Source organism: Osmerus mordax, chromosome 25 (genome assembly GCF_038355195.1).
Source record: "Osmerus mordax isolate fOsmMor3 chromosome 25, fOsmMor3.pri, whole genome shotgun sequence".
Lineage (NCBI taxonomy): Eukaryota > Metazoa > Chordata > Actinopteri > Osmeriformes > Osmeridae > Osmerus > Osmerus mordax.
Window position 1 is genome coordinate 10,001,953 of NC_090074.1, and position 21,281 is coordinate 10,023,233.

The following is a 21,281-nucleotide window of genomic DNA, read 5'->3' on the forward strand; positions in this document are numbered from 1 at the left end:
TGGAACGTCAATCCTGATGGCGTTCACGCCATAGTTGGTACTCTGAGCGCACTTTGCGGCACAGCGTTTGCACATCAGAGTCCACGTCAGAATGTTGCCTCCTTGCATGCACGTGGGCCTCGTGGCGCAACGGTAGCGCGTCTGACTCCAGATCAGAAGGTTGCGTGTTCAAATCACGTCGGGGTCAGCGGAGATTATGTGTGGCCCTCCATCGGGAAAAGGACGTCTTTCTTGCGGACGCAGTGAGAGCTCACTCTTTTACAGAACTGGCAAAATCAAGCTCTGATTGCTTTCCCTCAAAGTGAGTCATGCCACCACTTCTAGGCAGGGCAAAGAAAAGCCATTCAAAGGTTGTGGGTTGGAGTCCCACCAGAGTCGTTGTCTTTGCTTCCCAAACTCCCGTTGACAGATCACAGGAAGAGTTATTAGTATGGCCGCTCCTCCTCCTCTTCATCATGGGGAGTTTTGGCCCACGTCTCCCAGCGTTTCCTTCCATTTTTTCGAGTCCTGGTCCCGTGGAGACAGGGTCTCTGTGGCGCAATTGGTTAGCGCGTTCGGCTGTTAACCGAAAGGATGGTGGTTCGAGCCCACCCAGGGACGAGTGTTTTCTTGTTTGAAAACCTTAAAGCACCTACCCGAAGAGAAAACAGCAGCCTGAGCCCGTCGTGGAGCGCCAAGCAAGGCGCCGTGGCTTAGTTGGTCAAAGCGCCTGTCTAGTAAACAGGAGATCCTGAGTTCAAATCTCAGCGGTGCCTTTTCTGGCGCAAGAGGAAGCCAAGCGCTCCCTGGTGGTAGGTTCATTTGAAAGCTTAGCCTTGCAACTTGGCCCTCATCTTTGACAGTGAGCGAGCAGAGTGAGCCCGAGGAAGCAGAGCTCTCCATGGTGGTCTAGTGGCTAGGATTCGGCGCTCTCACCGCCGCGGCCCGGGTTCGATTCCCGGTCAGGGAAACCTGTTTTGAGACCTCTTTTAAAATGGGGGCGGGTTTCCCTGCCGGTAGAGTAGCCTTGCTGTCGGATAGGCAATATTTGACCCCAAAACATCCCTCCTTCGAGCCGGATTTGAACCAGCGACCTAAGGATTTCTAACCGCGTTTGACCTACAGTCCTCCGCTCTACCAACTGAGCTATCGAAGGGTGAACGAGAGAGGGGTTTTTTCTGGCGAGGAAGGCATGCGATCCCCCATTCTCTCTCCAGTTGAGATACGAAAGAAGAAAGCCTTTGCTGACACAACGGTCTTTCAAGCCTCTCCCTGGTGGTCTAGTGGCTAGGATTCGGCGCTTTCACCGCCGCGGCCCGGGTTCGATTCCCGGTCAGGGAACTTTAGGTTCAGCCGAAAGCTTGGTGACAGCTGGCTTTTTGCGTCCTTTGTCTCAAAGTAAGGCGTGCCACCAAGTCACGCTGTGTAGTTTGAACACACAGCTCACGCAGGGACTCGAAAGCTGGACCCTCAAGATTAAAAGCTTCCATTGCTTCCTCAAAGTGAGAGAGTCAAAGGTGGACCGCTCCGACAGGGTTTGAACGCACGCCGCCCGAACAGGGACTTGAACCCTGGACCCTCAGATTAAAAGTCTGATGCTCTGCCGACTGAGCTATCCGGGCTCTGGAAGGACGGAAAACACAGGGTGTTTCGTGGAACTTGCGCATGTAAATCTCCTCGCCCACACGAACCCTTAAGGATCGTATGGCGAATCCCTGGCAAGTGTAGCGGGGTTTGCTCGTTGAAGAATGGAAATACTTCGCCAGTCGTCAGCATTAGTGAACACGCACCCGTCCAAATACCTTTGACAATGGATTTGTTCAAGTAAGGACAATATGGATCGTATGAAGGAGTTAGATTTTGAACTTGTTATGAGATTGGTTTCAATGAACAGCTGCAGGGGTCACGAGACTGAGTCTGCGTGATCTCAGTCAGGTTGCAATTAGAATTGGGTTTTTGGGGACTTGTTCTGTGGAATCGTTCAGCTAGTGTTGCACAGGCACTAATCTCGTTGAATCCCAGGAGAAGCTTGGCGACGTCCATTGGAACGTCAATCCTGATGGCGTTCACGCCATAGTTGGTACTCTGAGCGCACTTTGCGGCACAGCGTTTGCACATCAGAGTCCACGTCAGAATGTTGCCTCCTTGCATGCACGTGGGCCTCGTGGCGCAACGGTAGCGCGTCTGACTCCAGATCAGAAGGTTGCGTGTTCAAATCACGTCGGGGTCAGCGGAGATTATGTGTGGCCCTCCATCGGGAAAAGGACGTCTTTCTTGCGGACGCAGTGAGAGCTCACTCTTTTACAGAACTGGCAAAATCAAGCTCTGATTGCTTTCCCTCAAAGTGAGTCATGCCACCACTTCTAGGCAGGGCAAAGAAAAGCCATTCAAAGGTTGTGGGTTGGAGTCCCACCAGAGTCGTTGTCTTTGCTTCCCAAACTCCCGTTGACAGATCACAGGAAGAGTTATTAGTATGGCCGCTCCTCCTCCTCTTCATCATGGGGAGTTTTGGCCCACGTCTCCCAGCGTTTCCTTCCATTTTTTCGAGTCCTGGTCCCGTGGAGACAGGGTCTCTGTGGCGCAATTGGTTAGCGCGTTCGGCTGTTAACCGAAAGGATGGTGGTTCGAGCCCACCCAGGGACGAGTGTTTTCTTGTTTGAAAACCTTAAAGCACCTACCCGAAGAGAAAACAGCAGCCTGAGCCCGTCGTGGAGCGCCAAGCAAGGCGCCGTGGCTTAGTTGGTCAAAGCGCCTGTCTAGTAAACAGGAGATCCTGAGTTCAAATCTCAGCGGTGCCTTTTCTGGCGCAAGAGGAAGCCAAGCGCTCCCTGGTGGTAGGTTCATTTGAAAGCTTAGCCTTGCAACTTGGCCCTCATCTTTGACAGTGAGCGAGCAGAGTGAGCCCGAGGAAGCAGAGCTCTCCCTGGTGGTCTAGTGGCTAGGATTCGGCGCTCTCACCGCCGCGGCCCGGGTTCGATTCCCGGTCAGGGAAACCTGTTTTGAGACCTCTTTTAAAATGGGGGCGGGTTTCCCTGCCGGTAGAGTAGCCTTGCTGTCGGATAGGCAATATTTGACCCCAAAACATCCCTCCTTCGAGCCGGATTTGAACCAGCGACCTAAGGATTTCTAACCGCGTTTGACCTACAGTCCTCCGCTCTACCAACTGAGCTATCGAAGGGTGAACGAGAGAGGGGTTTTTTCTGGCGAGGAAGGCATGCGATCCCCCATTCTCTCTCCAGTTGAGATACGAAAGAAGAAAGCCTTTGCTGACGCGACGGTCTTTCGAGCCTCTCCCTGGTGGTCTAGTGGCTAGGATTCGGCGCTTTCACCGCCGCGGCCCGGGTTCGATTCCCGGTCAGGGAACTTTAGGTTCAGCCGAAAGCTTGGTGACAGCTGGCTTTTTGCGTCCTTTGTCTCAAAGTAAGGCGTGCCACCAAGTCACGCTGTGTAGTTTGAACACACAGCTCACGCAGGGACTCGAAAGCTGGACCCTCAAGATTAAAAGCTTCCTCAAAGTGAGGTACATGAGAGAGAGTCAAAGGTGGACCGCTCCGACAGGGTTTGAACGCACGCCGCCCGAACAGGGACTTGAACCCTGGACCCTCAGATTAAAAGTCTGATGCTCTGCCGACTGAGCTATCCGGGCTCTGGAAGGACGGAAAACACAGGGTGTTTCGTGGAACTTGCGCATGTAAATCTCCTCGCCCACACGAACCCTTAAGGATCGTATGGCGAATCCCTGGCAAGTGTAGCGGGGTTTGCTCGTTGAAGAATGGAAATACTTCGCCAGTCGTCAGCATTAGTGAACACGCACCCGTCCAAATACCTTTGACAATGGATTTGTTCAAGTAAGGACAATATGGATCGTATGAAGGAGTTAGATTTTGAACTTGTTATGAGATTGGTTTCAATGAACAGCTGCAGGGGTCACGAGACTGAGTCTGCGTGATCTCAGTCAGGTTGCAATTAGAATTGGGTTTTTGGGGACTTGTTCTGTGGAATCGTTCAGCTAGTGTTGCACAGGCACTAATCTCGTTGAATCCCAGGAGAAGCTTGGCGACGTCCATTGGAACGTCAATCCTGATGGCGTTCACGCCATAGTTGGTACTCTGAGCGCACTTTGCGGCACAGCGTTTGCACATCAGAGTCCACGTCAGAATGTTGCCTCCTTGCATGCACGTGGGCCTCGTGGCGCAACGGTAGCGCGTCTGACTCCAGATCAGAAGGTTGCGTGTTCAAATCACGTCGGGGTCAGCGGAGATTATGTGTGGCCCTCCATCGGGAAAAGGACGTCTTTCTTGCGGACGCAGTGAGAGCTCACTCTTTTACAGAACTGGCAAAATCAAGCTCTGATTGCTTTCCCTCAAAGTGAGTCATGCCACCACTTCTAGGCAGGGCAAAGAAAAGCCATTCAAAGGTTGTGGGTTGGAGTCCCACCAGAGTCGTTGTCTTTGCTTCCCAAACTCCCGTTGACAGATCACAGGAAGAGTTATTAGTATGGCCGCTCCTCCTCCTCTTCATCATGGGGAGTTTTGGCCCACGTCTCCCAGCGTTTCCTTCCATTTTTTCGAGTCCTGGTCCCGTGGAGACAGGGTCTCTGTGGCGCAATTGGTTAGCGCGTTCGGCTGTTAACCGAAAGGATGGTGGTTCGAGCCCACCCAGGGACGAGTGTTTTCTTGTTTGAAAACCTTAAAGCACCTACCCGAAGAGAAAACAGCAGCCTGAGCCCGTCGTGGAGCGCCAAGCAAGGCGCCGTGGCTTAGTTGGTCAAAGCGCCTGTCTAGTAAACAGGAGATCCTGAGTTCAAATCTCAGCGGTGCCTTTTCTGGCGCAAGAGGAAGCCAAGCGCTCCCTGGTGGTAGGTTCATTTGAAAGCTTAGCCTTGCAACTTGGCCCTCATCTTTGACAGTGAGCGAGCAGAGTGAGCCCGAGGAAGCAGAGCTCTCCCTGGTGGTCTAGTGGCTAGGATTCGGCGCTCTCACCGCCGCGGCCCGGGTTCGATTCCCGGTCAGGGAAACCTGTTTTGAGACCTCTTTTAAAATGGGGGCGGGTTTCCCTGCCGGTAGAGTAGCCTTGCTGTCGGATAGGCAATATTTGACCCCAAAACATCCCTCCTTCGAGCCGGATTTGAACCAGCGACCTAAGGATTTCTAACCGCGTTTGACCTACAGTCCTCCGCTCTACCAACTGAGCTATCGAAGGGTGAACGAAAGAGGGGTTTTTTCTGGCGAGGAAGGCATGCGATCCCCCATTCTCTCTCCAGTTGAGATACGAAAGAAGAAAGCCTTTGCTGACGCAACGGTCTTTCAAGCCTCTCCCTGGTGGTCTAGTGGCTAGGATTCGGCGCTTTCACCGCCGCGGCCCGGGTTCGATTCCCGGTCAGGGAACTTTAGGTTCAGCCGAAAGCTTGGTGACAGCTGGCTTTTTGCGTCCTTGGTCTCAAAGTAAGGCGTGCCACCAAGTCACGCTGTGTAGTTTGAACACACAGCTCACGCAGGGACTCGAAAGCTGGACCCTCAAGATTAAAAGCTTCCTCAAAGTGAGGTACATGAGAGAGAGTCAAAGGTGGACCGCTCCGACAGGGTTTGAACGCACGCCGCCCGAACAGGGACTTGAACCCTGGACCCTCAGATTAAAAGTCTGATGCTCTGCCGACTGAGCTATCCGGGCTCTGGAAGGACGGAAAACACAGGGTGTTTCGTGGAACTTGCGCATGTAAATCTCCTCGCCCACACGAACCCTTAAGGATCGTATGGCGAATCCCTGGCAAGTGTAGCGGGGTTTGCTCGTTGAAGAATGGAAATACTTCGCCAGTCGTCAGCATTAGTGAACACGCACCCGTCCAAATACCTTTGACAATGGATTTGTTCAAGTAAGGACAATATGGATCGTATGAAGGAGTTAGATTTTGAACTTGTTATGAGATTGGTTTCAATGAACAGCTGCAGGGGTCACGAGACTGAGTCTGCGTGATCTCAGTCAGGTTGCAATTAGAATTGGGTTTTTGGGGACTTGTTCTGTGGAATCGTTCAGCTAGTGTTGCACAGGCACTAATCTCGTTGAATCCCAGGAGAAGCTTGGCGACGTCCATTGGAACGTCAATCCTGATGGCGTTCACGCCATAGTTGGTACTCTGAGCGCACTTTGCGGCACAGCGTTTGCACATCAGAGTCCACGTCAGAATGTTGCCTCCTTGCATGCACGTGGGCCTCGTGGCGCAACGGTAGCGCGTCTGACTCCAGATCAGAAGGTTGCGTGTTCAAATCACGTCGGGGTCAGCGGAGATTATGTGTGGCCCTCCATCGGGAAAAGGACGTCTTTCTTGCGGACGCAGTGAGAGCTCACTCTTTTACAGAACTGGCAAAATCAAGCTCTGATTGCTTTCCCTCAAAGTGAGTCATGCCACCACTTCTAGGCAGGGCAAAGAAAAGCCATTCAAAGGTTGTGGGTTGGAGTCCCACCAGAGTCGTTGTCTTTGCTTCCCAAACTCCCGTTGACAGATCACAGGAAGAGTTATTAGTATGGCCGCTCCTCCTCCTCTTCATCATGGGGAGTTTTGGCCCACGTCTCCCAGCGTTTCCTTCCATTTTTTCGAGTCCTGGTCCCGTGGAGACAGGGTCTCTGTGGCGCAATTGGTTAGCGCGTTCGGCTGTTAACCGAAAGGATGGTGGTTCGAGCCCACCCAGGGACGAGTGTTTTCTTGTTTGAAAACCTTAAAGCACCTACCCGAAGAGAAAACAGCAGCCTGAGCCCGTCGTGGAGCGCCAAGCAAGGCGCCGTGGCTTAGTTGGTCAAAGCGCCTGTCTAGTAAACAGGAGATCCTGAGTTCAAATCTCAGCGGTGCCTTTTCTGGCGCAAGAGGAAGCCAAGCGCTCCCTGGTGGTAGGTTCATTTGAAAGCTTAGCCTTGCAACTTGGCCCTCATCTTTGACAGTGAGCGAGCAGAGTGAGCCCGAGGAAGCAGAGCTCTCCCTGGTGGTCTAGTGGCTAGGATTCGGCGCTCTCACCGCCGCGGCCCGGGTTCGATTCCCGGTCAGGGAAACCTGTTTTGAGACCTCTTTTAAAATGGGGGCGGGTTTCCCTGCCGGTAGAGTAGCCTTGCTGTCGGATAGGCAATATTTGACCCCAAAACATCCCTCCTTCGAGCCGGATTTGAACCAGCGACCTAAGGATTTCTAACCGCGTTTGACCTACAGTCCTCCGCTCTACCAACTGAGCTATCGAAGGGTGAACGAAAGAGGGTTTTTTTCTGGCGAGGAAGGCATGCGATCCCCCATTCTCTCTCCAGTTGAGATACGAAAGAAGAAAGCCTTTGCTGACGCAACGGTCTTTCAAGCCTCTCCCTGGTGGTCTAGTGGCTAGGATTCGGCGCTTTCACCGCCGCGGCCCGGGTTCGATTCCAGGTCAGGGAACTTTAGGTTCAGCCGAAAGCTTGGTGACAGCTGGCTTTTTGCGTCCTTTGTCTCAAAGTAAGGCGTGCCACCAAGTCACGCTGTGTAGTTTGAACACACAGCTCACGCAGGGACTCGAAAGCTGGACCCTCAAGATTAAAAGCTTCCTCAAAGTGAGGTACATGAGAGAGAGTCAAAGGTGGACCGCTCCGACAGGGTTTGAACGCACGCCGCCCGAACAGGGACTTGAACCCTGGACCCTCAGATTAAAAGTCTGATGCTCTGCCGACTGAGCTATCCGGGCTCTGGAAGGACGGAAAACACAGGGTGTTTCGTGGAACTTGCGCATGTAAATCTCCTCGCCCACACGAACCCTTAAGGATCGTATGGCGAATCCCTGGCAAGTGTAGCGGGGTTTGCTCGTTGAAGAATGGAAATACTTCGCCAGTCGTCAGCATTAGTGAACACGCACCCGTCCAAATACCTTTGACAATGGATTTGTTCAAGTAAGGACAATATGGATCGTATGAAGGAGTTAGATTTTGAACTTGTTATGAGATTGGTTTCAATGAACAGCTGCAGGGGTCACGAGACTGAGTCTGCGTGATCTCAGTCAGGTTGCAATTAGAATTGGGTTTTTGGGGACTTGTTCTGTGGAATCGTTCAGCTAGTGTTGCACAGGCACTAATCTCGTTGAATCCCAGGAGAAGCTTGGCGACGTCCATTGGAACGTCAATCCTGATGGCGTTCACGCCATAGTTGGTACTCTGAGCGCACTTTGCGGCACAGCGTTTGCACATCAGAGTCCACGTCAGAATGTTGCCTCCTTGCATGCACGTGGGCCTCGTGGCGCAACGGTAGCGCGTCTGACTCCAGATCAGAAGGTTGCGTGTTCAAATCACGTCGGGGTCAGCGGAGATTATGTGTGGCCCTCCATCGGGAAAAGGACGTCTTTCTTGCGGACGCAGTGAGAGCTCACTCTTTTACAGAACTGGCAAAATCAAGCTCTGATTGCTTTCCCTCAAAGTGAGTCATGCCACCACTTCTAGGCAGGGCAAAGAAAAGCCATTCAAAGGTTGTGGGTTGGAGTCCCACCAGAGTCGTTGTCTTTGCTTCCCAAACTCCCGTTGACAGATCACAGGAAGAGTTATTAGTATGGCCGCTCCTCCTCCTCTTCATCATGGGGAGTTTTGGCCCACGTCTCCCAGCGTTTCCTTCCATTTTTTCGAGTCCTGGTCCCGTGGAGACAGGGTCTCTGTGGCGCAATTGGTTAGCGCGTTCGGCTGTTAACCGAAAGGATGGTGGTTCGAGCCCACCCAGGGACGAGTGTTTTCTTGTTTGAAAACCTTAAAGCACCTACCCGAAGAGAAAACAGCAGCCTGAGCCCGTCGTGGAGCGCCAAGCAAGGCGCCGTGGCTTAGTTGGTCAAAGCGCCTGTCTAGTAAACAGGAGATCCTGAGTTCAAATCTCAGCGGTGCCTTTTCTGGCGCAAGAGGAAGCCAAGCGCTCCCTGGTGGTAGGTTCATTTGAAAGCTTAGCCTTGCAACTTGGCCCTCATCTTTGACAGTGAGCGAGCAGAGTGAGCCCGAGGAAGCAGAGCTCTCCCTGGTGGTCTAGTGGCTAGGATTCGGCGCTCTCACCGCCGCGGCCCGGGTTCGATTCCCGGTCAGGGAAACCTGTTTTGAGACCTCTTTTAAAATGGGGGCGGGTTTCCCTGCCGGTAGAGTAGCCTTGCTGTCGGATAGGCAATATTTGACCCCAAAACATCCCTCCTTCGAGCCGGATTTGAACCAGCGACCTAAGGATTTCTAACCGCGTTTGACCTACAGTCCTCCGCTCTACCAACTGAGCTATCGAAGGGTGAACGAAAGAGGGGTTTTTTCTGGCGAGGAAGGCATGCGATCCCCCATTCTCTCTCCAGTTGAGATACGAAAGAAGAAAGCCTTTGCTGACGCAACGGTCTTTCAAGCCTCTCCCTGGTGGTCTAGTGGCTAGGATTCGGCGCTTTCACCGCCGCGGCCCGGGTTCGATTCCCGGTCAGGGAACTTTAGGTTCAGCCGAAAGCTTGGTGACAGCTGGCTTTTTGCGTCCTTTGTCTCAAAGTAAGGCGTGCCACCAAGTCACGCTGTGTAGTTTGAACACACAGCTCACGCAGGGACTCGAAAGCTGGACCCTCAAGATTAAAAGCTTCCTCAAAGTGAGGTACATGAGAGAGAGTCAAAGGTGGACCGCTCCGACAGGGTTTGAACGCACGCCGCCCGAACAGGGACTTGAACCCTGGACCCTCAGATTAAAAGTCTGATGCTCTGCCGACTGAGCTATCCGGGCTCTGGAAGGACGGAAAACACAGGGTGTTTCGTGGAACTTGCGCATGTAAATCTCCTCGCCCACACGAACCCTTAAGGATCGTATGGCGAATCCCTGGCAAGTGTAGCGGGGTTTGCTCGTTGAAGAATGGAAATACTTCGCCAGTCGTCAGCATTAGTGAACACGCACCCGTCCAAATACCTTTGACAATGGATTTGTTCAAGTAAGGACAATATGGATCGTATGAAGGAGTTAGATTTTGAACTTGTTATGAGATTGGTTTCAATGAACAGCTGCAGGGGTCACGAGACTGAGTCTGCGTGATCTCAGTCAGGTTGCAATTAGAATTGGGTTTTTGGGGACTTGTTCTGTGGAATCGTTCAGCTAGTGTTGCACAGGCACTAATCTCGTTGAATCCCAGGAGAAGCTTGGCGACGTCCATTGGAACGTCAATCCTGATGGCGTTCACGCCATAGTTGGTACTCTGAGCGCACTTTGCGGCACAGCGTTTGCACATCAGAGTCCACGTCAGAATGTTGCCTCCTTGCATGCACGTGGGCCTCGTGGCGCAACGGTAGCGCGTCTGACTCCAGATCAGAAGGTTGCGTGTTCAAATCACGTCGGGGTCAGCGGAGATTATGTGTGGCCCTCCATCGGGAAAAGGACGTCTTTCTTGCGGACGCAGTGAGAGCTCACTCTTTTACAGAACTGGCAAAATCAAGCTCTGATTGCTTTCCCTCAAAGTGAGTCATGCCACCACTTCTAGGCAGGGCAAAGAAAAGCCATTCAAAGGTTGTGGGTTGGAGTCCCACCAGAGTCGTTGTCTTTGCTTCCCAAACTCCCGTTGACAGATCACAGGAAGAGTTATTAGTATGGCCGCTCCTCCTCCTCTTCATCATGGGGAGTTTTGGCCCACGTCTCCCAGTGTTTCCTTCCATTTTTTCGAGTCCTGGTCCCGTGGAGACAGGGTCTCTGTGGCGCAATTGGTTAGCGCGTTCGGCTGTTAACCGAAAGGATGGTGGTTCGAGCCCACCCAGGGACGAGTGTTTTCTTGTTTGAAAACCTTAAAGCACCTACCCGAAGAGAAAACAGCAGCCTGAGCCCGTCGTGGAGCGCCAAGCAAGGCGCCGTGGCTTAGTTGGTCAAAGCGCCTGTCTAGTAAACAGGAGATCCTGAGTTCAAATCTCAGCGGTGCCTTTTCTGGCGCAAGAGGAAGCCAAGCGCTCCCTGGTGGTAGGTTCATTTGAAAGCTTAGCCTTGCAACTTGGCCCTCATCTTTGACAGTGAGCGAGCAGAGTGAGCCCGAGGAAGCAGAGCTCTCCCTGGTGGTCTAGTGGCTAGGATTCGGCGCTCTCACCGCCGCGGCCCGGGTTCGATTCCCGGTCAGGGAAACCTGTTTTGAGACCTCTTTTAAAATGGGGGCGGGTTTCCCTGCCGGTAGAGTAGCCTTGCTGTCGGATAGGCAATATTTGACCCCAAAACATCCCTCCTTCGAGCCGGATTTGAACCAGCGACCTAAGGATTTCTAACCGCGTTTGACCTACAGTCCTCCGCTCTACCAACTGAGCTATCGAAGGGTGAACGAGAGAGGGGTTTTTTCTGGCGAGGAAGGCATGCGATCCCCCATTCTCTCTCCAGTTGAGATACGAAAGAAGAAAGCCTTTGCTGACGCAACGGTCGTTCGAGCCTCTCCCTGGTGGTCTAGTGGCTAGGATTCGGCGCTTTCACCGCCGCGGCCCGGGTTCGATTCCCGGTCAGGGAACTTTAGGTTCAGCCGAAAGCTTGGTGACAGCTGGCTTTTTGCGTCCTTTGTCTCAAAGTAAGGCGTGCCACCAAGTCACGCTGTGTAGTTTGAACACACAGCTCACGCAGGGACTCGAAAGCTGGACCCTCAAGATTAAAAGCTTCCTCAAAGTGAGGTACATGAGAGAGAGTCAAAGGTGGACCGCTCCGACAGGGTTTGAACGCACGCCGCCCGAACAGGGACTTGAACCCTGGACCCTCAGATTAAAAGTCTGATGCTCTGCCGACTGAGCTATCCGGGCTCTGGAAGGACGGAAAACACAGGGTGTTTCGTGGAACTTGCGCATGTAAATCTCCTCGCCCACACGAACCCTTAAGGATCGTATGGCGAATCCCTGGCAAGTGTAGCGGGGTTTGCTCGTTGAAGAATGGAAATACTTCGCCAGTCGTCAGCATTAGTGAACACGCACCCGTCCAAATACCTTTGACAATGGATTTGTTCAAGTAAGGACAATATGGATCGTATGAAGGAGTTAGATTTTGAACTTGTTATGAGATTGGTTTCAATGAACAGCTGCAGGGGTCACGAGACTGAGTCTGCGTGATCTCAGTCAGGTTGCAATTAGAATTGGGTTTTTGGGGACTTGTTCTGTGGAATCGTTCAGCTAGTGTTGCACAGGCACTAATCTCGTTGAATCCCAGGAGAAGCTTGGCGACGTCCATTGGAACGTCAATCCTGATGGCGTTCACGCCATAGTTGGTACTCTGAGCGCACTTTGCGGCACAGCGTTTGCACATCAGAGTCCACGTCAGAATGTTGCCTCCTTGCATGCACGTGGGCCTCGTGGCGCAACGGTAGCGCGTCTGACTCCAGATCAGAAGGTTGCGTGTTCAAATCACGTCGGGGTCAGCGGAGATTATGTGTGGCCCTCCATCGGGAAAAGGACGTCTTTCTTGCGGACGCAGTGAGAGCTCACTCTTTTACAGAACTGGCAAAATCAAGCTCTGATTGCTTTCCCTCAAAGTGAGTCATGCCACCACTTCTAGGCAGGGCAAAGAAAAGCCATTCAAAGGTTGTGGGTTGGAGTCCCACCAGAGTCGTTGTCTTTGCTTCCCAAACTCCCGTTGACAGATCACAGGAAGAGTTATTAGTATGGCCGCTCCTCCTCCTCTTCATCATGGGGAGTTTTGGCCCACGTCTCCCAGCGTTTCCTTCCATTTTTTCGAGTCCTGGTCCCGTGGAGACAGGGTCTCTGTGGCGCAATTGGTTAGCGCGTTCGGCTGTTAACCGAAAGGATGGTGGTTCGAGCCCACCCAGGGACGAGTGTTTTCTTGTTTGAAAACCTTAAAGCACCTACCCGAAGAGAAAACAGCAGCCTGAGCCCGTCGTGGAGCGCCAAGTAAGGCGCCGTGGCTTAGTTGGTCAAAGCGCCTGTCTAGTAAACAGGAGATCCTGAGTTCAAATCTCAGCGGTGCCTTTTCTGGCGCAAGAGGAAGCCAAGCGCTCCCTGGTGGTAGGTTCATTTGAAAGCTTAGCCTTGCAACTTGGCCCTCATCTTTGACAGTGAGCGAGCAGAGTGAGCCCGAGGAAGCAGAGCTCTCCCTGGTGGTCTAGTGGCTAGGATTCGGCGCTCTCACCGCCGCGGCCCGGGTTCGATTCCCGGTCAGGGAAACCTGTTTTGAGACCTCTTTTAAAATGGGGGCGGGTTTCCCTGCCGGTAGAGTAGCCTTGCTGTCGGATAGGCAATATTTGACCCCAAAACATCCCTCCTTCGAGCCGGATTTGAACCAGCGACCTAAGGATTTCTAACCGCGTTTGACCTACAGTCCTCCGCTCTACCAACTGAGCTATCGAAGGGTGAACGAGAGAGGGGTTTTTTCTGGCGAGGAAGGCATGCGATCCCCCATTCTCTCTCCAGTTGAGATACGAAAGAAGAAAGCCTTTGCTGACGCAACGGTCTTTCAAGCCTCTCCCTGGTGGTCTAGTGGCTAGGATTCGGCGCTTTCACCGCCGCGGCCCGGGTTCGATTCCCGGTCAGGGAACTTTAGGTTCAGCCGAAAGCTTGGTGACAGCTGGCTTTTTGCGTCCTTTGTCTCAAAGTAAGGCGTGCCACCAAGTCACGCTGTGTAGTTTGAACACACAGCTCACGCAGGGACTCGAAAGCTGGACCCTCAAGATTAAAAGCTTCCATTGCTTCCTCAAAGTGAGAGAGTCAAAGGTGGACCGCTCCGACAGGGTTTGAACGCACGCCGCCCGAACAGGGACTTGAACCCTGGACCCTCAGATTAAAAGTCTGATGCTCTGCCGACTGAGCTATCCGGGCTCTGGAAGGACGGAAAACACAGGGTGTTTCGTGGAACTTGCGCATGTAAATCTCCTCGCCCACACGAACCCTTAAGGATCGTATGGCGAATCCCTGGCAAGTGTAGCGGGGTTTGCTCGTTGAAGAATGGAAATACTTCGCCAGTCGTCAGCATTAGTGAACACGCACCCGTCCAAATACCTTTGACAATGGATTTGTTCAAGTAAGGACAATATGGATCGTATGAAGGAGTTAGATTTTGAACTTGTTATGATATTGGTTTCAATGAACAGCTGCAGGGGTCACGAGACTGAGTCTGCGTGATCTCAGTCAGGTTGCAATTAGAATTGGGTTTTTGGGGACTTGTTCTGTGGAATCGTTCAGGTAGTGTTGCACAGGCACTAATCTCGTTGAATCCCAGGAGAAGCTTGGCGACGTCCATTGGAACGTCAATCCTGATGGCGTTCACGCCATAGTTGGTACTCTGAGCGCACTTTGCGGCACAGCGTTTGCACATCAGAGTCCACGTCAGAATGTTGCCTCCTTGCATGCACGTGGGCCTCGTGGCGCAACGTTAGCGCGTCTGACTCCAGATCAGAAGGTTGCGTGTTCAAATCACGTCGGGGTCAGCGGAGATTATGTGTGGCCCTCCATCGGGAAAAGGACGTCTTTCTTGCGGACGCAGTGAGAGCTCACTCTTTTACAGAACTGGCAAAATCAAGCTCTGATTGCTTTCCCTCAAAGTGAGTCATGCCACCACTTCTAGGCAGGGCAAAGAAAAGCCATTCAAAGGTTGTGGGTTGGAGTCCCACCAGAGTCGTTGTCTTTGCTTCCCAAACTCCCGTTGACAGATCACAGGAAGAGTTATTAGTATGGCCGCTCCTCCTCCTCTTCATCATGGGGAGTTTTGGCCCACGTCTCCCAGCGTTTCCTTCCATTTTTTCGAGTCCTGGTCCCCTGGAGACAGGGTCTCTGTGGCGCAATTGGTTAGCGCGTTCGGCTGTTAACCGAAAGGATGGTGGTTCGAGCCCACCCAGGGACGAGTGTTTTCTTGTTTGAAAACCTTAAAGCACCTACCCGAAGAGAAAACAGCAGCCTGAGCCCGTCGTGGAGCGCCAAGTAAGGCGCCGTGGCTTAGTTGGTCAAAGCGCCTGTCTAGTAAACAGGAGATCCTGAGTTCAAATCTCAGCGGTGCCTTTTCTGGCGCAAGAGGAAGCCAAGCGCTCCCTGGTGGTAGGTTCATTTGAAAGCTTAGCCTTGCAACTTGGCCCTCATCTTTGACAGTGAGCGAGCAGAGTGAGCCCGAGGAAGCAGAGCTCTCCCTGGTGGTCTAGTGGCTAGGATTCGGCGCTCTCACCGCCGCGGCCCGGGTTCGATTCCCGGTCAGGGAAACCTGTTTTGAGACCTCTTTTAAAATGGGGGCGGGTTTCCCTGCCGGTAGAGTAGCCTTGCTGTCGGATAGGCAATATTTGACCCCAAAACATCCCTCCTTCGAGCCGGATTTGAACCAGCGACCTAAGGATTTCTAACCGCGTTTGACCTACAGTCCTCCGCTCTACCAACTGAGCTATCGAAGGGTGAACGAGAGAGGGGTTTTTTCTGGCGAGGAAGGCATGCGATCCCCCATTCTCTCTCCAGTTGAGATACGAAAGAAGAAAGCCTTTGCTGACGCAACGGTCTGTCAAGCCTCTCCCTGGTGGTCTAGTGGCTAGGATTCGGAGCTTTCACCGCCGCGGCCCGGGTTCGATTCCCGGTCAGGGAACTTTAGGTTTAGCCGAAAGCTTGGTGACAGCTGGCTTTTTGCGTCCTTTGTCTCAAAGTAAGGCGTGCCACCAAGTCACGCTGTGTAGTTTGAACACACAGCTCACGCAGGGACTCGAAAGCTGGACCCTCAAGATTAAAAGCTTCCTCAAAGTGAGGTACATGAGAGAGAGTCAAAGGTGGACCGCTCCGACAGGGTTTGAACGCACGCCGCCCGAACAGGGACTTGAACCCTGGACCCTCAGATTAAAAGTCTGATGCTCTGCCGACTGAGCTATCCGGGCTCTGGAAGGACCGAAAACACAGGGTGTTTCGTGGAACTTGCGCATGTAAATCTCCTCGCCCACACGAACCCTTAAGGATCGTATGGCGAATCCTTGGCAAGTGTAGCAGGGTTTGCTCGTTGAAGAATGGAAATACTTCGCCGGTCGTCAGCATTAGTGAACACGCACCCGTCCAAATACCTTTGACAATGGATTTGTTCAAGTAAGGACAATATGGATCGTATGAAGGAGTTAGATTTTGAACTTGTTATGAGATTGGTTTCAATGAACAGCTGCAGGGGTCACGAGACTGAGTCTGCGTGATCTCAGTCAGGTTGCAATTAGAATTGGGTTTTTGGGGACTTGTTCTGTGGAATCGTTCAGGTAGTGTTGCACAGGCACTAATCTCGTTGAATCCCAGGAGAAGCTTGGCGACGTCCATTGGAACGTCAATCCTGATGGCGTTCACGCCATAGTTGGTACTCTGAGCGCACTTTGCGGCACAGCGTTTGCACATCAGAGTCCACGTCAGAATGTTGCCTCCTTGCATGCACGTGGGCCTCGTGGCGCAACGGTAGCGCGTCTGACTCCAGATCAGAAGGTTGCGTGTTCAAATCACGTCGGGGTCAGCGGAGATTATGTGTGGCCCTCCATCGGGAAAAGGACGTCTTTCTTGCGGACGCAGTGAGAGCTCACTCTTTTACAGAACTGGCAAAATCAAGCTCTGATTGCTTTCCCTCAAAGTGAGTCATGCCACCACTTCTAGGCAGGGCAAAGAAAAGCCATTCAAAGGTTGTGGGTTGGAGTCCCACCAGAGTCGTTGTCTTTGCTTCCCAAACTCCCGTTGACAGATCACAGGAAGAGTTATTAGTATGGCCGCTCCTCCTCCTCTTCATCATGGGGAGTTTTGGCCCACGTCTCCCAGCGTTTCCTTCCATTTTTTCGAGTCCTGGTCCCGTGGAGACAGGGTCTCTGTGGCGCAATTGGTTAGCGCGTTCGGCTGTTAACCGAAAGGATGGTGGTTCGAGCCCACCCAGGGACGAGTGTTTTTTTGTTTGAAAACCTTAAAGCACCTACCCGAAGAGAAAACAGCAGCCTGAGCCCGTCGTGGAGCGCCAAGCAAGGCGCCGTGGCTTAGTTGGTCAAAGCGCCTGTCTAGTAAACAGGAGATCCTGAGTTCAAATCTCAGCGGTGCCTTTTCTGGCGCAAGAGGAAGCCAAGCGCTCCCTGGTGGTAGGTTCATTTGAAAGCTTAGCCTTGCAACTTGGCCCTCATCTTTGACAGTGAGCGAGCAGAGTGAGCCCGAGGAAGCAGAGCTCTCCCTGGTGGTCTAGTGGCTAGGATTCGGCGCTCTCACCGCCGCGGCCCGGGTTCGATTCCCGGTCAGGGAAACCTGTTTTGAGACCTCTTTTAAAATGGGGGCGGGTTTCCCTGCCGGTAGAGTAGCCTTGCTGTCGGATAGGCAATATTTGACCCCAAAACATCCCTCCTTCGAGCCGGATTTGAACCAGCGACCTAAGGATTTCTAACCGCGTTTGACCTACAGTCCTCCGCTCTACCAACTGAGCTATCGAAGGGTGAACGAGAGAGGGGTTTTTTCTGGCGAGGAAGGCATGCGATCCCCCATTCTCTCTCCAGTTGAGATACGAAAGAAGAAAGGCTTTGCTGACGCAACGGTCTTTCGAGCCTCTCCCTGGTGGTCTAGTGGCTAGGATTCGGCGCTTTCACCGCCGCGGCCCGGGTTCGATTCCCGGTCAGGGAACTTTAGGTTCAGCCGAAAGCTTGGTGACAGCTGGCTTTTTGCGTCCTTTGTCTCAAAGTAAGGCGTGCCACCAAGTCACGCTGTGTAGTTTGAACACACAGCTCACGCAGGGACTCGAAAGCTGGACCCTCAAGATTAAAAGCTTCCTCAAAGTGAGGTACATGAGAGAGAGTCAAAGGTGGACCGCTCCGACAGGGTTTGAACGCACGCCGCCCGAACAGGGACTTGAACCCTGGACCCTCAGATTAAAAGTCTGATGCTCTGCCGACTGAGCTATCCGGGCTCTGGAAGGACGGAAAACACAGGGTGTTTCGTGGAACTTGCGCATGTAAATCTCCTCGCCCACACGAACCCTTAAGGATCGTATGGCGAATCCTTGGCAAGTGTAGCAGGGTTTGCTCGTTGAAGAATGGAAATACTTCGCCGGTCGTCAGCATTAGTGAACACGCACCCGTCCAAATACCTTTGACAATGGATTTGTTCAAGTAAGGACAATATGGATCGTATGAAGGAGTTAGATTTTGAACTTGTTATGAGATTGGTTTCAATGAACAGCTGCAGGGGTCACGAGACTGAGTCTGCGTGATCTCAGTCAGGTTGCAATTAGAATTGGGTTTTTGGGGACTTGTTCTGTGGAATCGTTCAGCTAGTGTTGCACAGGCACTAATCTCGTTGAATCCCAGGAGAAGCTTGGCGACGTCCATTGGAACGTCAATCCTGATGGCGTTCACGCCATAGTTGGTACTCTGAGCGCACTTTGCGGCACAGCGTTTGCACATCAGAGTCCACGTCAGAATGTTGCCTCCTTGCATGCACGTGGGCCTCGTGGCGCAACGGTAGCGCGTCTGACTCCAGATCAGAAGGTTGCGTGTTCAAATCACGTCGGGGTCAGCGGAGATTATGTGTGGCCCTCCATCGGGAAAAGGACGTCTTTCTTGCGGACGCAGTGAGAGCTCACTCTTTTACAGAACTGGCAAAATCAAGCTCTGATTGCTTTCCCTCAAAGTGAGTCATGCCACCACTTCTAGGCAGGGCAAAGAAAAGCCATTCAAAGGTTGTGGGTTGGAGTCCCACCAGAGTCGTTGTCTTTGCTTCCCAAACTCCCGTTGACAGATCACAGGAAGAGTTATTAGTATGGCCGCTCCTCCTCCTCTTCATCATGGGGAGTTTTGGCCCACGTCTCCCAGCGTTTCCTTCCATTTTTTCGAGTCCTGGTCCCGTGGAGACAGGGTCTCTGTGGCGCAATTGGTTAGCGCGTTCGGCTGTTAACCGAAAGGATGGTGGTTCGAGCCCACCCAGGGACGAGTGTTTTCTTGTTTGAAAACCTTAAAGCACCTACCCGAAGAGAAAACAGCAGCCTGAGCCCGTCGTGGAGCGCCAAGCAAGGCGCCGTGGCTTAGTTGGTCAAAGCGCCTGTCTAGTAAACAGGAGATCCTGAGTTCAAATCTCAGCGGTGCCTTTTCTGGCGCAAGAGGAAGCCAAGCGCTCCCTGGTGGTAGGTTCATTTGAAAGCTTAGCCTTGCAACTTGGCCCTCATCTTTGACAGTGAGCGAGCAGAGTGAGCCCGAGGAAGCAGAGCTCTCCCTGGTGGTCTAGTGGCTAGGATTCGGCGCTCTCACCGCCGCGGCCCGGGTTCGATTCCCGGTCAGGGAAACCTGTTTTGAGACCTCTTTTAAAATGGGGGCGGGTTTCCCTGCCGGTAGAGTAGCCTTGCTGTCGGATAGGCAATATTTGACCCCAAAACATCCCTCCTTCGAGCCGGATTTGAACCAGCGACCTAAGGATTTCTAACCGCGTTTGACCTACAGTCCTCCGCTCTACCAACTGAGCTATCGAAGGGTGAACGAAAGAGGGGTTTTTTCTGGCGAGGAAGGCATGCGATCCCCCATTCTCTCTCCAGTTGAGATACGAAAGAAGAAAGCCTTTGCTGACGCAACGGTCTTTCAAGCCTCTCCCTGGTGGTCTAGTGGCTAGGATTCGGCGCTTTCACCGCCGCGGCCCGGGTTCGATTCCCGGTCAGGGAACTTTAGGTTCAGCCGAAAGCTTGGTGACAGCTGGCTTTTTGCGTCCTTTGTCTCAAAGTAAGGCGTGCCACCAAGTCACGCTGTGTAGTTTGAACACACAGCTCACGCAGGGACTCGAAAGCTGGACCCTCAAGATTAAAAGCTTCCTCAAAGTGAGGTACATGAGAGAGAGTCAAAGGTGGACCGCTCCGACAGGGTTTGAACGCACGCCGCCCGAACAGGGACTTGAACCCTGGACCCTCAGATTAAAAGTCTGATGCTCTGCCGACTGAGCTATCCGGGCTCTGGAAGGACGGAAAACACAGGGTGTTTCGTGGAACTTGCGCATGTAAATCTCCTCGCCCACACGAACCCTTAAGGATCGTATGGCGAATCCTTGGCAAGTGTAGCAGGGTTTGCTCGTTGAAGAATGGAAATACTTCGCCAGTCGTCAGCATTAGTGAACACGCACCCGTCCAAATACCTTTGACAATGGATTTGTTCAAGTAAGGACAATATGGATCGTATGAAGGAGTTAGATTTTGAACTTGTTATGAGATTGGTTTCAATGAACAGCTGCAGGGGTCACGAGACTGAGTCTGCGTGATCTCAGTCTGGTTGCAATTAGAATTGGGTTTTTGGGGACTTGTTCTGTGGAATCGTTCAGCTAGTGTTGCACAGGCACTAATCTCGTTGAATCCCAGGAGAAGCTTGGCGACGTCCATTGGAACGTCAATCCTGATGGCGTTCACGCCATAGTTGGTACTCTGAGCGCACTTTGCGGCACAGCGTTTGCACATCAGAGTCCACGTCAGAATGTTGCCTCCTTGCATGCACGTGGGCCTCGTGGCGCAACGGTAGCGCGTCTGACTCCAGATCAGAAGGTTGCGTGTTCAAATCACGTCGGGGTCAGCGGAGATTATGTGTGGCCCTCCATCGGGAAAAGGACGTCTTTCTTGCGGACGCAGTGAGAGCTCACTCTTTTACAGAACTGGCAAAATCAAGCTCTGATTGCTTTCCCTCAAAGTGAGTCATGCCACCACTTCTAGGCAGGGCAAAGAAAAGCCATTCAAAGGTTGTGGGTTGGAGTCCCACCAGAGTCGTTGTCTTTGCTTCCCAAACTCCCGTTGACAGATCACAGGAAGAGTTATTAGTATGGCCGCTCCTCCTCCTCTTCATCATGGGGAGTTTTGGCCCACGTCTCCCAGCGTTTCCTTCCATTTTTTCGAGTCCTGGTCCCGTGGAGACAGGGTCTCTGTGGCGCAATTGGTTAGCGCGTTCGGCTGTTAACCGAAAGGATGGTGGTTCGAGCCCACCCAGGGACGAGTGTTTTCTTGTTTGAAAACCTTAAAGCACCTACCCGAAGAGAAAACAGCAGCCTGAGCCCGTCGTGGAGCGCCAAGCAAGGCGCCGTGGCTTAGTTGGTCAAAGCGCCTGTCTAGTAAACAGGAGATCCTGAGTTCAAATCTCAGCGGTGCCTTTTCTGGCGCAAGAGGAAGCCAAGCGCTCCCTGGTGGTAGGTTCATTTGAAAGCTTAGCCTTGCAACTTGGCCCTCATCTTTGACAGTGAGCGAGCAGAGTGAGCCCGAGGAAGCAGAGCTCTCCCTGGTGGTCTAGTGGCTAGGATTCGGCGCTCTCACCGCCGCGGCCCGGGTTCGATTCCCGGTCAGGGAAACCTGTTTTGAGACCTCTTTTAAAATGGGGGCGGGTTTCCCTGCCGGTAGAGTAGCCTTGCTGTCGGATAGGCAATATTTGACCCCAAAACATCCC

The 21,281-nt window shown here is 52.7% G+C and overlaps 71 non-coding genes across 71 annotated transcripts; 51 read left to right on the forward strand and 20 right to left on the reverse strand.

Annotated features, from left to right (window-relative positions):
• The first annotated feature begins 115 nt into the window (after positions 1-115).
• Positions 116-187, forward strand: trnaw-cca (transfer RNA tryptophan (anticodon CCA)). Its single transcript has one exon. It is a non-coding gene; the product is annotated as a tRNA-Trp (tRNA).
• A 339-nt stretch (positions 188-526) lies between these two features.
• Positions 527-600, forward strand: trnan-guu (transfer RNA asparagine (anticodon GUU)). The gene has a single exon. It is a non-coding gene; the product is annotated as a tRNA-Asn (tRNA).
• Positions 601-681: 81 nt separating this feature from the next.
• trnat-agu (transfer RNA threonine (anticodon AGU)) lies at positions 682-755 on the forward strand. Its single transcript has one exon. It is a non-coding gene; the product is annotated as a tRNA-Thr (tRNA).
• Positions 756-1,045: 290 nt separating this feature from the next.
• On the reverse strand, positions 1,046-1,135 carry trnay-gua (transfer RNA tyrosine (anticodon GUA)). The gene is given in 2 exon segments: positions 1,046-1,081; positions 1,099-1,135. It is a non-coding gene; the product is annotated as a tRNA-Tyr (tRNA).
• Positions 1,136-1,248: 113 nt separating this feature from the next.
• Positions 1,249-1,320, forward strand: trnae-uuc (transfer RNA glutamic acid (anticodon UUC)). Its single transcript has one exon. It is a non-coding gene; the product is annotated as a tRNA-Glu (tRNA).
• A 208-nt stretch (positions 1,321-1,528) lies between these two features.
• Positions 1,529-1,601, reverse strand: trnak-uuu (transfer RNA lysine (anticodon UUU)). The gene has a single exon. It is a non-coding gene; the product is annotated as a tRNA-Lys (tRNA).
• Positions 1,602-2,137: 536 nt separating this feature from the next.
• Positions 2,138-2,209, forward strand: trnaw-cca (transfer RNA tryptophan (anticodon CCA)). The gene has a single exon. It is a non-coding gene; the product is annotated as a tRNA-Trp (tRNA).
• A 339-nt stretch (positions 2,210-2,548) lies between these two features.
• On the forward strand, positions 2,549-2,622 carry trnan-guu (transfer RNA asparagine (anticodon GUU)). Its single transcript has one exon. It is a non-coding gene; the product is annotated as a tRNA-Asn (tRNA).
• An 81-nt stretch (positions 2,623-2,703) lies between these two features.
• On the forward strand, positions 2,704-2,777 carry trnat-agu (transfer RNA threonine (anticodon AGU)). The gene has a single exon. It is a non-coding gene; the product is annotated as a tRNA-Thr (tRNA).
• A 122-nt stretch (positions 2,778-2,899) lies between these two features.
• trnae-cuc (transfer RNA glutamic acid (anticodon CUC)) lies at positions 2,900-2,971 on the forward strand. The gene has a single exon. It is a non-coding gene; the product is annotated as a tRNA-Glu (tRNA).
• Positions 2,972-3,067: 96 nt separating this feature from the next.
• Positions 3,068-3,157, reverse strand: trnay-gua (transfer RNA tyrosine (anticodon GUA)). Its single transcript is given in 2 exon segments — positions 3,068-3,103; positions 3,121-3,157. It is a non-coding gene; the product is annotated as a tRNA-Tyr (tRNA).
• Positions 3,158-3,270: 113 nt separating this feature from the next.
• On the forward strand, positions 3,271-3,342 carry trnae-uuc (transfer RNA glutamic acid (anticodon UUC)). The gene has a single exon. It is a non-coding gene; the product is annotated as a tRNA-Glu (tRNA).
• A 210-nt stretch (positions 3,343-3,552) lies between these two features.
• Positions 3,553-3,625, reverse strand: trnak-uuu (transfer RNA lysine (anticodon UUU)). The gene has a single exon. It is a non-coding gene; the product is annotated as a tRNA-Lys (tRNA).
• Positions 3,626-4,161: 536 nt separating this feature from the next.
• Positions 4,162-4,233, forward strand: trnaw-cca (transfer RNA tryptophan (anticodon CCA)). Its single transcript has one exon. It is a non-coding gene; the product is annotated as a tRNA-Trp (tRNA).
• Positions 4,234-4,572: 339 nt separating this feature from the next.
• On the forward strand, positions 4,573-4,646 carry trnan-guu (transfer RNA asparagine (anticodon GUU)). The gene has a single exon. It is a non-coding gene; the product is annotated as a tRNA-Asn (tRNA).
• An 81-nt stretch (positions 4,647-4,727) lies between these two features.
• trnat-agu (transfer RNA threonine (anticodon AGU)) lies at positions 4,728-4,801 on the forward strand. The gene has a single exon. It is a non-coding gene; the product is annotated as a tRNA-Thr (tRNA).
• Positions 4,802-4,923: 122 nt separating this feature from the next.
• Positions 4,924-4,995, forward strand: trnae-cuc (transfer RNA glutamic acid (anticodon CUC)). The gene has a single exon. It is a non-coding gene; the product is annotated as a tRNA-Glu (tRNA).
• A 96-nt stretch (positions 4,996-5,091) lies between these two features.
• trnay-gua (transfer RNA tyrosine (anticodon GUA)) lies at positions 5,092-5,181 on the reverse strand. The gene is given in 2 exon segments: positions 5,092-5,127; positions 5,145-5,181. It is a non-coding gene; the product is annotated as a tRNA-Tyr (tRNA).
• Positions 5,182-5,294: 113 nt separating this feature from the next.
• On the forward strand, positions 5,295-5,366 carry trnae-uuc (transfer RNA glutamic acid (anticodon UUC)). The gene has a single exon. It is a non-coding gene; the product is annotated as a tRNA-Glu (tRNA).
• A 210-nt stretch (positions 5,367-5,576) lies between these two features.
• Positions 5,577-5,649, reverse strand: trnak-uuu (transfer RNA lysine (anticodon UUU)). The gene has a single exon. It is a non-coding gene; the product is annotated as a tRNA-Lys (tRNA).
• A 536-nt stretch (positions 5,650-6,185) lies between these two features.
• Positions 6,186-6,257, forward strand: trnaw-cca (transfer RNA tryptophan (anticodon CCA)). Its single transcript has one exon. It is a non-coding gene; the product is annotated as a tRNA-Trp (tRNA).
• Positions 6,258-6,596: 339 nt separating this feature from the next.
• trnan-guu (transfer RNA asparagine (anticodon GUU)) lies at positions 6,597-6,670 on the forward strand. The gene has a single exon. It is a non-coding gene; the product is annotated as a tRNA-Asn (tRNA).
• An 81-nt stretch (positions 6,671-6,751) lies between these two features.
• Positions 6,752-6,825, forward strand: trnat-agu (transfer RNA threonine (anticodon AGU)). The gene has a single exon. It is a non-coding gene; the product is annotated as a tRNA-Thr (tRNA).
• Positions 6,826-6,947: 122 nt separating this feature from the next.
• On the forward strand, positions 6,948-7,019 carry trnae-cuc (transfer RNA glutamic acid (anticodon CUC)). Its single transcript has one exon. It is a non-coding gene; the product is annotated as a tRNA-Glu (tRNA).
• Positions 7,020-7,115: 96 nt separating this feature from the next.
• On the reverse strand, positions 7,116-7,205 carry trnay-gua (transfer RNA tyrosine (anticodon GUA)). Its single transcript is given in 2 exon segments — positions 7,116-7,151; positions 7,169-7,205. It is a non-coding gene; the product is annotated as a tRNA-Tyr (tRNA).
• Positions 7,206-7,600: 395 nt separating this feature from the next.
• On the reverse strand, positions 7,601-7,673 carry trnak-uuu (transfer RNA lysine (anticodon UUU)). Its single transcript has one exon. It is a non-coding gene; the product is annotated as a tRNA-Lys (tRNA).
• Positions 7,674-8,209: 536 nt separating this feature from the next.
• Positions 8,210-8,281, forward strand: trnaw-cca (transfer RNA tryptophan (anticodon CCA)). Its single transcript has one exon. It is a non-coding gene; the product is annotated as a tRNA-Trp (tRNA).
• A 339-nt stretch (positions 8,282-8,620) lies between these two features.
• trnan-guu (transfer RNA asparagine (anticodon GUU)) lies at positions 8,621-8,694 on the forward strand. Its single transcript has one exon. It is a non-coding gene; the product is annotated as a tRNA-Asn (tRNA).
• Positions 8,695-8,775: 81 nt separating this feature from the next.
• Positions 8,776-8,849, forward strand: trnat-agu (transfer RNA threonine (anticodon AGU)). The gene has a single exon. It is a non-coding gene; the product is annotated as a tRNA-Thr (tRNA).
• Positions 8,850-8,971: 122 nt separating this feature from the next.
• Positions 8,972-9,043, forward strand: trnae-cuc (transfer RNA glutamic acid (anticodon CUC)). The gene has a single exon. It is a non-coding gene; the product is annotated as a tRNA-Glu (tRNA).
• A 96-nt stretch (positions 9,044-9,139) lies between these two features.
• On the reverse strand, positions 9,140-9,229 carry trnay-gua (transfer RNA tyrosine (anticodon GUA)). The gene is given in 2 exon segments: positions 9,140-9,175; positions 9,193-9,229. It is a non-coding gene; the product is annotated as a tRNA-Tyr (tRNA).
• Positions 9,230-9,342: 113 nt separating this feature from the next.
• trnae-uuc (transfer RNA glutamic acid (anticodon UUC)) lies at positions 9,343-9,414 on the forward strand. Its single transcript has one exon. It is a non-coding gene; the product is annotated as a tRNA-Glu (tRNA).
• A 210-nt stretch (positions 9,415-9,624) lies between these two features.
• Positions 9,625-9,697, reverse strand: trnak-uuu (transfer RNA lysine (anticodon UUU)). Its single transcript has one exon. It is a non-coding gene; the product is annotated as a tRNA-Lys (tRNA).
• Positions 9,698-10,233: 536 nt separating this feature from the next.
• trnaw-cca (transfer RNA tryptophan (anticodon CCA)) lies at positions 10,234-10,305 on the forward strand. Its single transcript has one exon. It is a non-coding gene; the product is annotated as a tRNA-Trp (tRNA).
• A 339-nt stretch (positions 10,306-10,644) lies between these two features.
• Positions 10,645-10,718, forward strand: trnan-guu (transfer RNA asparagine (anticodon GUU)). Its single transcript has one exon. It is a non-coding gene; the product is annotated as a tRNA-Asn (tRNA).
• An 81-nt stretch (positions 10,719-10,799) lies between these two features.
• trnat-agu (transfer RNA threonine (anticodon AGU)) lies at positions 10,800-10,873 on the forward strand. Its single transcript has one exon. It is a non-coding gene; the product is annotated as a tRNA-Thr (tRNA).
• A 122-nt stretch (positions 10,874-10,995) lies between these two features.
• On the forward strand, positions 10,996-11,067 carry trnae-cuc (transfer RNA glutamic acid (anticodon CUC)). The gene has a single exon. It is a non-coding gene; the product is annotated as a tRNA-Glu (tRNA).
• Positions 11,068-11,163: 96 nt separating this feature from the next.
• trnay-gua (transfer RNA tyrosine (anticodon GUA)) lies at positions 11,164-11,253 on the reverse strand. The gene is given in 2 exon segments: positions 11,164-11,199; positions 11,217-11,253. It is a non-coding gene; the product is annotated as a tRNA-Tyr (tRNA).
• A 113-nt stretch (positions 11,254-11,366) lies between these two features.
• On the forward strand, positions 11,367-11,438 carry trnae-uuc (transfer RNA glutamic acid (anticodon UUC)). The gene has a single exon. It is a non-coding gene; the product is annotated as a tRNA-Glu (tRNA).
• Positions 11,439-11,648: 210 nt separating this feature from the next.
• trnak-uuu (transfer RNA lysine (anticodon UUU)) lies at positions 11,649-11,721 on the reverse strand. Its single transcript has one exon. It is a non-coding gene; the product is annotated as a tRNA-Lys (tRNA).
• Positions 11,722-12,257: 536 nt separating this feature from the next.
• trnaw-cca (transfer RNA tryptophan (anticodon CCA)) lies at positions 12,258-12,329 on the forward strand. The gene has a single exon. It is a non-coding gene; the product is annotated as a tRNA-Trp (tRNA).
• A 339-nt stretch (positions 12,330-12,668) lies between these two features.
• trnan-guu (transfer RNA asparagine (anticodon GUU)) lies at positions 12,669-12,742 on the forward strand. The gene has a single exon. It is a non-coding gene; the product is annotated as a tRNA-Asn (tRNA).
• An 81-nt stretch (positions 12,743-12,823) lies between these two features.
• Positions 12,824-12,897, forward strand: trnat-agu (transfer RNA threonine (anticodon AGU)). Its single transcript has one exon. It is a non-coding gene; the product is annotated as a tRNA-Thr (tRNA).
• A 122-nt stretch (positions 12,898-13,019) lies between these two features.
• trnae-cuc (transfer RNA glutamic acid (anticodon CUC)) lies at positions 13,020-13,091 on the forward strand. The gene has a single exon. It is a non-coding gene; the product is annotated as a tRNA-Glu (tRNA).
• Positions 13,092-13,187: 96 nt separating this feature from the next.
• trnay-gua (transfer RNA tyrosine (anticodon GUA)) lies at positions 13,188-13,277 on the reverse strand. The gene is given in 2 exon segments: positions 13,188-13,223; positions 13,241-13,277. It is a non-coding gene; the product is annotated as a tRNA-Tyr (tRNA).
• Positions 13,278-13,390: 113 nt separating this feature from the next.
• On the forward strand, positions 13,391-13,462 carry trnae-uuc (transfer RNA glutamic acid (anticodon UUC)). Its single transcript has one exon. It is a non-coding gene; the product is annotated as a tRNA-Glu (tRNA).
• Positions 13,463-13,670: 208 nt separating this feature from the next.
• On the reverse strand, positions 13,671-13,743 carry trnak-uuu (transfer RNA lysine (anticodon UUU)). The gene has a single exon. It is a non-coding gene; the product is annotated as a tRNA-Lys (tRNA).
• A 536-nt stretch (positions 13,744-14,279) lies between these two features.
• On the forward strand, positions 14,280-14,351 carry trnaw-cca (transfer RNA tryptophan (anticodon CCA)). Its single transcript has one exon. It is a non-coding gene; the product is annotated as a tRNA-Trp (tRNA).
• A 339-nt stretch (positions 14,352-14,690) lies between these two features.
• trnan-guu (transfer RNA asparagine (anticodon GUU)) lies at positions 14,691-14,764 on the forward strand. The gene has a single exon. It is a non-coding gene; the product is annotated as a tRNA-Asn (tRNA).
• Positions 14,765-14,845: 81 nt separating this feature from the next.
• Positions 14,846-14,919, forward strand: trnat-agu (transfer RNA threonine (anticodon AGU)). Its single transcript has one exon. It is a non-coding gene; the product is annotated as a tRNA-Thr (tRNA).
• A 122-nt stretch (positions 14,920-15,041) lies between these two features.
• Positions 15,042-15,113, forward strand: trnae-cuc (transfer RNA glutamic acid (anticodon CUC)). Its single transcript has one exon. It is a non-coding gene; the product is annotated as a tRNA-Glu (tRNA).
• Positions 15,114-15,209: 96 nt separating this feature from the next.
• trnay-gua (transfer RNA tyrosine (anticodon GUA)) lies at positions 15,210-15,299 on the reverse strand. Its single transcript is given in 2 exon segments — positions 15,210-15,245; positions 15,263-15,299. It is a non-coding gene; the product is annotated as a tRNA-Tyr (tRNA).
• A 395-nt stretch (positions 15,300-15,694) lies between these two features.
• Positions 15,695-15,767, reverse strand: trnak-uuu (transfer RNA lysine (anticodon UUU)). Its single transcript has one exon. It is a non-coding gene; the product is annotated as a tRNA-Lys (tRNA).
• A 536-nt stretch (positions 15,768-16,303) lies between these two features.
• trnaw-cca (transfer RNA tryptophan (anticodon CCA)) lies at positions 16,304-16,375 on the forward strand. The gene has a single exon. It is a non-coding gene; the product is annotated as a tRNA-Trp (tRNA).
• A 339-nt stretch (positions 16,376-16,714) lies between these two features.
• trnan-guu (transfer RNA asparagine (anticodon GUU)) lies at positions 16,715-16,788 on the forward strand. The gene has a single exon. It is a non-coding gene; the product is annotated as a tRNA-Asn (tRNA).
• An 81-nt stretch (positions 16,789-16,869) lies between these two features.
• On the forward strand, positions 16,870-16,943 carry trnat-agu (transfer RNA threonine (anticodon AGU)). Its single transcript has one exon. It is a non-coding gene; the product is annotated as a tRNA-Thr (tRNA).
• A 122-nt stretch (positions 16,944-17,065) lies between these two features.
• Positions 17,066-17,137, forward strand: trnae-cuc (transfer RNA glutamic acid (anticodon CUC)). The gene has a single exon. It is a non-coding gene; the product is annotated as a tRNA-Glu (tRNA).
• Positions 17,138-17,233: 96 nt separating this feature from the next.
• On the reverse strand, positions 17,234-17,323 carry trnay-gua (transfer RNA tyrosine (anticodon GUA)). The gene is given in 2 exon segments: positions 17,234-17,269; positions 17,287-17,323. It is a non-coding gene; the product is annotated as a tRNA-Tyr (tRNA).
• Positions 17,324-17,436: 113 nt separating this feature from the next.
• On the forward strand, positions 17,437-17,508 carry trnae-uuc (transfer RNA glutamic acid (anticodon UUC)). The gene has a single exon. It is a non-coding gene; the product is annotated as a tRNA-Glu (tRNA).
• Positions 17,509-17,718: 210 nt separating this feature from the next.
• Positions 17,719-17,791, reverse strand: trnak-uuu (transfer RNA lysine (anticodon UUU)). The gene has a single exon. It is a non-coding gene; the product is annotated as a tRNA-Lys (tRNA).
• A 536-nt stretch (positions 17,792-18,327) lies between these two features.
• On the forward strand, positions 18,328-18,399 carry trnaw-cca (transfer RNA tryptophan (anticodon CCA)). Its single transcript has one exon. It is a non-coding gene; the product is annotated as a tRNA-Trp (tRNA).
• Positions 18,400-18,738: 339 nt separating this feature from the next.
• trnan-guu (transfer RNA asparagine (anticodon GUU)) lies at positions 18,739-18,812 on the forward strand. The gene has a single exon. It is a non-coding gene; the product is annotated as a tRNA-Asn (tRNA).
• An 81-nt stretch (positions 18,813-18,893) lies between these two features.
• On the forward strand, positions 18,894-18,967 carry trnat-agu (transfer RNA threonine (anticodon AGU)). Its single transcript has one exon. It is a non-coding gene; the product is annotated as a tRNA-Thr (tRNA).
• Positions 18,968-19,089: 122 nt separating this feature from the next.
• Positions 19,090-19,161, forward strand: trnae-cuc (transfer RNA glutamic acid (anticodon CUC)). Its single transcript has one exon. It is a non-coding gene; the product is annotated as a tRNA-Glu (tRNA).
• Positions 19,162-19,257: 96 nt separating this feature from the next.
• On the reverse strand, positions 19,258-19,347 carry trnay-gua (transfer RNA tyrosine (anticodon GUA)). The gene is given in 2 exon segments: positions 19,258-19,293; positions 19,311-19,347. It is a non-coding gene; the product is annotated as a tRNA-Tyr (tRNA).
• Positions 19,348-19,460: 113 nt separating this feature from the next.
• Positions 19,461-19,532, forward strand: trnae-uuc (transfer RNA glutamic acid (anticodon UUC)). The gene has a single exon. It is a non-coding gene; the product is annotated as a tRNA-Glu (tRNA).
• Positions 19,533-19,742: 210 nt separating this feature from the next.
• On the reverse strand, positions 19,743-19,815 carry trnak-uuu (transfer RNA lysine (anticodon UUU)). Its single transcript has one exon. It is a non-coding gene; the product is annotated as a tRNA-Lys (tRNA).
• A 536-nt stretch (positions 19,816-20,351) lies between these two features.
• On the forward strand, positions 20,352-20,423 carry trnaw-cca (transfer RNA tryptophan (anticodon CCA)). The gene has a single exon. It is a non-coding gene; the product is annotated as a tRNA-Trp (tRNA).
• A 339-nt stretch (positions 20,424-20,762) lies between these two features.
• trnan-guu (transfer RNA asparagine (anticodon GUU)) lies at positions 20,763-20,836 on the forward strand. Its single transcript has one exon. It is a non-coding gene; the product is annotated as a tRNA-Asn (tRNA).
• An 81-nt stretch (positions 20,837-20,917) lies between these two features.
• On the forward strand, positions 20,918-20,991 carry trnat-agu (transfer RNA threonine (anticodon AGU)). Its single transcript has one exon. It is a non-coding gene; the product is annotated as a tRNA-Thr (tRNA).
• Positions 20,992-21,113: 122 nt separating this feature from the next.
• trnae-cuc (transfer RNA glutamic acid (anticodon CUC)) lies at positions 21,114-21,185 on the forward strand. The gene has a single exon. It is a non-coding gene; the product is annotated as a tRNA-Glu (tRNA).
• The last annotated feature ends 96 nt before the right edge of the window (positions 21,186-21,281 follow it).